The 9,184-nt window shown below is 49.1% G+C and overlaps 5 non-coding genes across 5 annotated transcripts; 1 reads left to right on the top strand and 4 right to left on the bottom strand.

Annotated features, from left to right (window-relative positions):
* Positions 1-2,878: 2,878 nt before the first annotated feature.
* Positions 2,879-2,950, bottom strand: TRNAW-CCA (transfer RNA tryptophan (anticodon CCA)). The gene has a single exon. It is a non-coding gene; the product is annotated as a tRNA-Trp (tRNA).
* Positions 2,951-4,035: 1,085 nt separating this feature from the next.
* On the top strand, positions 4,036-4,108 carry TRNAR-ACG (transfer RNA arginine (anticodon ACG)). The gene has a single exon. It is a non-coding gene; the product is annotated as a tRNA-Arg (tRNA).
* Positions 4,109-5,496: 1,388 nt separating this feature from the next.
* TRNAR-ACG (transfer RNA arginine (anticodon ACG)) lies at positions 5,497-5,569 on the bottom strand. The gene has a single exon. It is a non-coding gene; the product is annotated as a tRNA-Arg (tRNA).
* Positions 5,570-6,080: 511 nt separating this feature from the next.
* TRNAR-ACG (transfer RNA arginine (anticodon ACG)) lies at positions 6,081-6,153 on the bottom strand. Its single transcript has one exon. It is a non-coding gene; the product is annotated as a tRNA-Arg (tRNA).
* Positions 6,154-7,055: 902 nt separating this feature from the next.
* On the bottom strand, positions 7,056-7,127 carry TRNAW-CCA (transfer RNA tryptophan (anticodon CCA)). The gene has a single exon. It is a non-coding gene; the product is annotated as a tRNA-Trp (tRNA).
* Positions 7,128-9,184: the final 2,057 nt, after the last annotated feature.

Below are 9,184 nucleotides of genomic sequence, written 5' to 3' on the forward strand. Positions count from 1 at the left end.
TAAATAAAATTACAAACGTGGATATTTCACTCTTTGAGGGTTTTTGCCCATGCCATTGCTGAAGATATTTGCAAAAATTCATGCCCACATTGAAGACTGGGGGACTCCATGGGCAATCACAGCCCTGGCATCCCCATCCTGCTCCACAGTAAGGAAGGAGTGAGATGGAGGCAAAGGGATGAGAGCACCAGGGATAGGCTTGGCCAGAGAAAAGGAGAGACACAAAGTCTGTTGGAATCACAGAATCACAGAATTATTTAGGCTGGAAAAGAGCTCCCAGACCACTGAGTCCAACCTGTGACCGACCCCCACCTTGTCATCAGCCCAGAGCTCTGAGTGCCACATCCAGTCCTTCCTTGGACACCTCCAGGGATGGGGACTGCAAACCTCTCTGGGCAACCCCATCCAATCCCTGACCACTCTCTCCATGAAGAAATTCCTCCTGATATCCAAATGTTAACAAACTCCTCCAACACTTCTCCAGCAGCCACTTCATTGATAGTTTCAAGTACCAAGGGAAAAAAAAAGAGGCTAAAGAACTTTTACTGGTGTGGAAGGACTCTCCCTCCACAAGCAGGAGAACCTGTGGGTGGGGAATCTCCCTCACTGGAGATATTCCAGAGCTGTCTGGACACACTCCTGTGCAGTGTCTTCTAGGATGAGACAAAATGAGCAGGGAGGTGGGGGCAGATGACCTCCAGTGTTGCCTTCCAACCTGATCCATTCTGGGATTCTGTGCTCTTTATCCTTAGGAAGGTTCAGCGGATCAAAAATGACCTTTCCTTGGTCACTCACAGGGAAATATGAGCTTGTCCTCAACTCAGGCACTGAGACTTGAGCCAACAGGGTGGAGAGAAATGAAAATGAAACTTCAGCTTCCAAAACAGTCATTGGATCATTCTAGAAGGAAGCCTGTCACAAGAGTGACATGGTTGCTTATATGGCCAGGAAAAAAAAAAAAAAAACCAAAACAAAAAAAAAATCCTTACTGTCTGACAAAATGCAGTTCAAATTCCCATAATCATTTCCACCAGCCACAAAAATTSCAGAGCTGGACCCAATCTGTTGCTGTGTGAAGGAATCCCAGCTTTAGGCTTCACATYCTGCTCTGGCCAAGCTACTTCTCTGTCAATATTCAGAGTAAACTGCTTTGTGTAACAGACCTTGATAGGACTGATCACAGTTTCCTGAGAAATGGATTTTTGAGGAAAAAGTTAAAAATGAAAGAGCATTTGTTACAGAGATTTACAGCAATATGGAATATTTTAAGCTTTTCTCCCTTACTTTTCCCAATTTGATATGGCCTCAAAGATTTCCCTGTTTGTGCAAGAMAGAGTGTTTTCACTGGAAACACTCAGAGAATCTCAAGATTATKAAATAATCTTGGTTATTAAGAATTTATAACAACTTTTCTTGAATGGGAGATGCCAAGTTCTACTCTCTGCTAAAATGTCCCTTTGATTTAAACCTCATCACCAGGCAGTTTGTCATAGAATCATCAAATGGTTTGGGTTGGAAGGGGACCTCGAAGATCATCTTATTCCAGCCCCCCTGTCATGTGCAGGAAGGTCCAGCAGATCAAAAATAACCTTCCCTAAATTGTGACTCAAATCTCTCCTACTTTAAAAAAAAAAGTATTTAAAAAAAATAAAAGTCCTTTTTTTTAAAAAAGGCTTTCAGAAGCCTTAAGAGATCAGCCCACTGAAAAGTGAAAATAGTTGTCAACTCAACTTTTTTATGAAATGTAAAAACTGTTCTCATTGCCTGCACTGAAAATACTTCTGATGAGAAGTCTACCAGAATAAAGCTTCTTATCAGGTTTTCTTTCCAGAGAGTTTTAGTTGTCCCAGGAACAGCATGTAGAAAATTGTACTATTTGAGGCTTTTTCATAGGTGGAAGACTTGCAAAAGGAAATCCCTGATTTTCTTCCTATTCTGAGAAGTCAAAGGGACAGAAAATCAAATTATGGAGGCAGAGCCAAAGCCAAGGACATTTGACTTAATGATTCATGAAGTCTTTTCCAACCTCGATGATTCTGTGAYGTTGAAAGCAGTGAGGCAGCGACATCTTGAGGAAAACCCTGCTCACTCAACCCTTTGGTGGCACTCCAGGAGTTTGGGATAAGGGCTCTTAGGGCCTTGTCTTTCTTATTTATCCATTGTCTTCTCCCAGGATGTCTCCTGCTAATACATTTTAAAATTCACCTCGAAAAAGCCCTTAAAAAACTCTGTTTTCAAGGGCTCTAGTTTTAAGTTTAAAAACTACCTTTTTATGAACTGTAACTCATATAAAACCATTCCTATAGATTCAAGCCTCCTTTTTTTTCCTGTCCACCGTGGTGAATCAGGAAGAGACCAAGCAGAGTTAAATTTCCTGATGTCTGGTCCTGATGGTTCAGTTTAGGCTCCCCAGATCCAGGTGTTTCAACAGAATCAACAACAACAAAAAAAAACCCACTGGCACAGTGAAGCAAGTTCAGTGAGAGCCACCAAGGTGGTGGGAGACTTAGATACAGGGGATGGGTGGAGAGATGGAGAAAAATTTGGATTATTCAGTCTGAAGAAGAACTTTCAAAGGGATATTATCCCCCCTAGCAGGTCCTTGCCCTTCCAAACGGGGTTGGGGACCAGAAGTGACACCCAGACATGAAGCCACACTTGGAGTGTCCACTAATCCTGTCAGCTTTGCAAATTTTGGATAACAGAAGGCTGAAGTTATCCAGATAATTTGAACATTCATCCAGCAAGGAAAGGCCACTCTGCTGTGGCTCACCCACTGCCCCTCAGCAGGGATTTGGGGTGCAGAGTTACAGAGTGGAATGGCAAAAAGGAACTGCCCATGAGATTCCCATCTCCCATCCCCACAAACGGGGCGTCCTGACCCCGGTGTGATTYGAACACACAACCTTCTGATCTGGAGTCAGACGCGCTRCCATTGCGCCACGAGGTCAAGGATGGAGCATTCCCTGCCCAAATRGCATCCCAGAATTTGGGGCATCCTTTGAAAGAATGGGAATTTTGGTTAATCTGGCAGAGGAGTGGCACCATCTTTGCCTGTTGCCTTGCCAAACAAAGAGGGCTCCAAATGAGATAATTCCGGGGAAGAATGTTGGAAATGACCACAGAGCAGCTCTGCAGAGCCTCTCCAGGAGAAACAGGATCCTGATATGGTGTCTCCAGAGGGGCAGGAGGGATGGCTCAGCACCTCCCTGGGGACAGAGGCTTCATTCACCTGGAAGATGTGTGGATTTCCAGCCCAGGACTGACTGGTCATGGGTTGTGTCCAAAGTGCAGGACACTGCAGGGACGTGTGGTGGGTATTTGTTGTGCTTTGCTTCATGAAGAAGYTCAAGTGAAGACTTTGAAAAGTAGAAGCTTCACAACTGCAGGCTCAGTCTCTTCTGGGGGACCTGGACTCAGCTCCATGTGATATTTCCCTGGAAGGAAGGAGTGGGTTGGTACAGCCAGTCCAGGGGACTCCTAGAGTGTTCACGGACAATGATTCAGGAATAAGATGATGGAAATACAGAGAAGTTCCTAAAGAACAACGTAAGGAGTTTCTTCAGGAAGAGAGTAAAAAGAAAGAGTCTGGCCAGCCCCACATGAAGATTATGAAAGGAATGTTCCTGAAAGCCATGCCCAAATGAAGGCAGAATGTGATGATGATTGGAAACAGGGACCATGGACTTCCCAGGGGCAGAACACTCTCAGACAACAYATTTCTGCCTTGATGGMCAAGAGGACACWGWGGARCATCATTTRTCTTGGCTCTGGTKTCACCTCTGACAGGGTCCCCCAGATGTGTCCCCACAGCAGGACACACACACAGAGCAGCTGAGCTCAGTCCAAAGGCAAAGCAAAGGGGCAGGACCGGGCACTGAGGGGGTCMGGGTCAGYCTTGGCAGCCCRGGTGACCCTTCACTGCTTGATGCTGAGCTGGGCGTGCTTTGGTGTCTYTGGGGTGGGRGCAGAGGATGTTCCACAGWAGGAAGGACASGAGSAGCCSGACAGGGACAYRGGGACAATGAGGGGACAGGGCCAGTGGCGCAATGGACAACGCGCCTGACTACGGATCAGGAGATTGCAGGTTCGACTCCTGCCTGGCTCAACACTTTTAGCCCAGGAAAATTCCTCCTGCTCCCYGRGTGACCAYCTTCCTTCTCCTGACCATCACCCATCCTCCCTCAAGCTCCTCATGTCCTGTCTCTGCGCTCCAATGGGGCTCAGCTGGGGCCCACACCACAGCCAGGACACCACAGCAAACCCCAAAGGCACCTCCTGAGCTGCTGTTCTGCAGCCTGGACAGAGCCAGGGTGTCCTGGAATCCCACGTGTCCTGGTCCCCAGCCCTCTCCAGGGTTCTGCTGCTCTTTGTCACTGCCTTGTCAAGTTCTGCTCTGGAAGCAGTGCCCTGTTCACAGCTTTGATGGCACAAAATGATGTTCCTGTGATGTTGACACCTGAGAGATGGCAAAAAAGGCCTGGAAGGGTAAAGGACCTCACGAAGACAGAGCCAGGGAGAATAAGAATGAGCCAGGCAGGAGCTGAACCTGCAGTCCCCTGATCCACAGTCAGGTGTGATCACAGTCCACTGAGAACTGGCCCCAGCCTCTGGCCCCTACTGCTGCCCCTCCTTCAGTTCCACCTGGATTTGTTGGTGGTCAAAGAGAAGTGCCAACATCTCACTTTGCTCCACTTGCCCCATCCACGTCAGCCTTGCCCTCCTCACCTGTGGGGAGATGCCAGTAGAGATGCCAGATCCTCACTGGTTCCACCACCCAGGAGAAGAAATTCTGTAGTGGTCTCCAGGCTCCAGCTCAGCTCTCCTGGTGCTTTGTAGGACACATCTTTCCTTCCTCATGGGATGTGCAGTTCCATTTCCCAACCAACAAAGGATTCTCTGGAGCTGTGGTGCTCAATGAGGGAAAAGCTGAGTCCACTTTTTGTTTAGTCCTCCACTTGCTTCTTCCTGGTCACAGAGGGGTGAGCAGGTGAGTTGCAGCAAGGTCTTGCTCGATGGCCAGTTGGTCTGGGCTACCCTTGGCCACCTTCGACCTTCCTGGCCCAAGAGTCACAGTGAAGGGACTGAATGGTGGTGACAACTCCACGAGTGTGCAAACGTGGCATGAAGCAACTAAAGAACAGGAAATTTTACATGAAACAACAGTGATTCATGTTGGAAATGACATGTGGAGGTCTCTAGTCCAGTGCCCTGCTCAACTTACAACATTCAGATCAGGACTGCATGCTCAGGCTCTGAATATCTCCAAGGATGTAAAGGCCACAGCCTCTCCGGACTCCTTTCTTAGTGATTCACCATCCCATGGGGAATTTTTTTTGCCTGTGCATCCAGTCAGAGCCTCCCCGGCTGTGAGGGAAATTCTACTGCAGGAAGCCCACCAAGAAGGGACAAATACCAGGCCAAGGCAGGGCTCCATGGAGAAAGYTGTCCCCTGTCACCATCAACCTGACAGCCAGGCTGTGGGCAGGAAAATTGCGAGCCAGGCAGGAGTCGAACCTGCAATCTCCTGATCCGTAGTCAGGCGCGTTGTCCATTGCGCCACTGGCCCAGCCCTCCTGCAGCTCTGGGGGCCTTCCCATCCCTGGATTAGTTTAAAATAGAAAAAAAAAWAAAATAGATTTTAGGAGATCCTTGGAAAGCAGGTCAACCAATCCCTGCTCGGAGCGCAATACTCTCACATCTTTTGGGTTGTTTTGTTAGTTGAACTTTAAATAACTCCAAGGATGGAAACTCCAAAACTTCTCTGGGATCTTATTCTAATTTGAGATGAGAGGGCTCATTCATGTCAGGTGCTGAACTTGGCGAGGCACTGACAAAGGGCAGCAGGACCAATGGGAGCCTTGGAGAGGGCTGGGGACCAGGACACCTGGGGTGACAGGATACCCTGGCTCTGTCCAGGCTGCAGGACAGCAGCTCAGGAAGCACCTGCACTCTGCTGTGRTGCCCCTGGCTGTGATGCWGGGACAGGACATGAGGWGYTTGAGGGAGGATGGGTGATGGTCAGGAGAAGGAAGGTGGTCACYCAGGGAGCAGGAGGAATTTTCCTGGGCTAAAAGTGTTGAGCCAGGCAGGAGTCGAACCTGCAATCTCCTGATCCGTAGTCAGGCGCGTTGTCCATTGCGCCACTGGCCCTGTCCCCTCATTGTCCCYRTGTCCCTGTCSGGCTGCTCGTGTCCTTCCTTCTGTGGAACATCCTCTGCCCCCACCCCAGAGACACCAAAGCACGCCCAGCTCAGCATCAAGYAGTGAAGGGTCACCYSGRCTGCCAAGGCTGACCCTGACCCCCTCAGTGCCCRGTCCTGCCCCTTTGCTTTGCCTTTGGACTGAGCTCAGCTGCTCTGTGTGTGTGTCCTGCTGYGGGGACACATCTGGGGGACCCTGYCAGAGGTGACACCAGAGCCAAGACARATGATGTTCCTCTGTGTCCTCTTGGCTAGCAAAGAAATCATCTTTTCAAAGAAATCTATTATTTTGTGTCCCTGGTAAATCCTTGGCCTTCCCATCATTTTCACATCTCTCCTCCATCTGGACATGGCTTTCAGGAGGATTGTTTCCACAGTCTTCAGGCAGGCTTTGAGCTGTGGTTGCCCAGACTAGAGCTCTCCAGCTGGTCTTTCTTAACCCTCTTTAAAAAAAAAAACAACACCTTTTCATATTCATCAGAAACTCATCCCTTTTTCCACAATCCTACACTGAATAATTGTTCCTGTTCCTCCTCCAGAAATYCCCTCTACTAACGGCACCACCCCGTGTTACCCTGCTAGCCAAGTCTGTCCAGGTCCTCCAGGAATGACTGAGGCTGCAGTTGAAACATTTCCTACATTTAAAAAGCTTTTTGAAGAAGATTTCACCTCCCTCCTGGGGTAAATTGTGGCAGACACTCTCCTGCTTTGTTCTCCTCATGATCCTGACCTATAACTCGTATTGCCCCCATAAATTCCATGCCCCAAATGTGGGCAGACCCTCCCTGAGCCCTGTCCCTCCCACAGAGCAGCCCCCCAGAAAAGCAGAGGGGTGCCAGTGGTGCCCCAGAGTGACCCCGGTGTGATTCGAACACACAACCTTCTGATCTGGAGTCAGACGCGCTGCCCTTGCGCCACGAGGTCGGGGTGGAGGGCTCCAGGGACCCGGAGGTGACTGATCAGGATGTCCCATCCTTGGGGACCACCCCGGGGTGTCCCTGCACCCCCAGGACCGGGGCTGTGGCTGTGCAGGGACAGTTTGGGGGGAGGGTGACCAAGGCCTGGCTGCAGGTGAGCGTTCAGGGTGGGATGAGGGGATCTGCAGGGTCAGTGAGGGCAGGACCAGGCTCAGGGATGCTCCAGTGGTGGCCCAGATGGGGACACAGGACAGCCCGAGGTGGGCTTTGGGTCCATACCCAGAAATATTGTGGCAGAGTGGGACACTCTCAGTCCCAGTCCCAGCCCCAATGTCCTGCCCCAGCCACACCAGGAGGGACAGCTGGACCTTCCACAAGCAGGGCAGGATGTCCCCATCAGTGCAGGCAAGGTCCAGCACCAGCCCTGGCTGCCCAGCCCTTCCCTCATGGGTGTTCAGGGCAAGGCTGCCGTGGATAAGGGTGTGGGTAAGGAGGGGAATCCTTCCTTCCCCCTCTCCAACCCCATTCCCAGCTTCAATCYCACCCCAGCGTGCTGGAGACAGTCTGCTGGGTACCAGCGTGTCTGGAGAGGGACAGCACAGGCAGGGGCTGTGGCCAAAGCAGCACGAAACTCCTCCCTGGTTCAGCCTAATCCTGCCCAAAGCCTGCCCAGAGCAGAGCTCTCAGTGTTACCATGGTTACAGAGCGTTTTATTTATTTATTTTTAAYTATAGAAATGCTATAAATTTATATAAAGATAGAAAAAAATTAATTTAATAGTTCTACACTTGACTGGAATGAAGCAACTCCTTCCAAAAACTCAATTTATTTGTGAAAAAAAATAATTTAATAGCTATGCACTTGAATGCAAGCAACTCCCTCCAAAATTTAAATTTCTTTGTAGAATTCGATGCCTGATATTAAATCCCATCCCTGCTCTCCAAACATTAATAATCACCGCACATTTAATCTGTGAATTACCAGYGCTGAGGATCGGAGCAGAGAGACATTGCCTCTTGCTTTTACCCTTCCACCAGAGCAAATCCTGCCCCACGGGTTCCCTTCCTCCTCCAGCAGCTTTTCCCACAAGAGGGAGCCAGGAACCAGCTCACGRGCTCCACCAGATGTAAATCCGGCCGGAGATTAATTTTGCTCAGTGAAGGGTCCTCCATSCCCAGCCCAGATTGGAAATTCAGTTTATTTCCTTCCAGGAAATACCTTTTTTATTTTCCTTCACAGCCCTTATTTTTTTGGCTATTCAGTCCCAATGGCCACTACTGGACTTTCCCCCACTTTTTTCCCTYCTGACYACCCCCAGTGGTGCCTCTCCTCCKCCATCCCACTCTGTTATTTGCTCCKTAAAATGTTGTAAATATGGTCAGGTTTTCAGATGGTTCCAGGAGCACTTCACCCCCAGCTGCAGTCAAATCCTGCTGATTTAGGTTGCCATAATGCAAATCTGGGTAAATACTCAGGGAAAGCAGATATTTCCCATCATTTCAGTGTCCCAGGTATTATTTCCAGAGCTATCCCACAACTGAAAAAATCAAAACCAAAGAGAAGTCTTCCCTTCTCATAAGAACTCCTTTCCTCAAAGGGATTTGAGGCCCAGGCCAGATCAGTAAAATCCTCCAGGGATGGGAACTTCACCCTGGCAGGGCTGGACAGAGATTTCTGCGAAGGAATTGTTGCTCATATCAAATCTGAACCTCCCCTGGTGCAATTTGAGGTGCTTCCTCTTATCCTGTCACTTTTTACTTGGGAGAAGATCCCAAACCCACCCCGGCTGCCTCCTCCTGTCAGGGAGTTGTGCAGAGCCACAAGATCCCCCCTGATCCCCCTTTTCTCCCTTTCCCAGCTCCAGCAGCTCCTCATAAGAAGAGATCCTTAGGCAAGGGGTAGAATTACACAGAAATGTGTAAACATTTCTTTTGTGATCCAAATAAAACACGTGTCTTACCTGGAATAACCTGGGAAAGGAGGAGAACAAGTAAGAGGAAAAAAAAAGTGCAGAGGCAACAAGGCAGAATGAGATGGTTCTTGAATTTCAAAGGTGTTTTGTGG

The sequence above is a fragment of the Malurus melanocephalus genome, unplaced genomic scaffold (genome assembly GCF_030028575.1).
Source record: "Malurus melanocephalus ecotype Western Australia unplaced genomic scaffold, MMel_1.1 scaffold_1107, whole genome shotgun sequence".
NCBI classification, from domain to species: Eukaryota; Metazoa; Chordata; class Aves; order Passeriformes; family Maluridae; genus Malurus; species Malurus melanocephalus.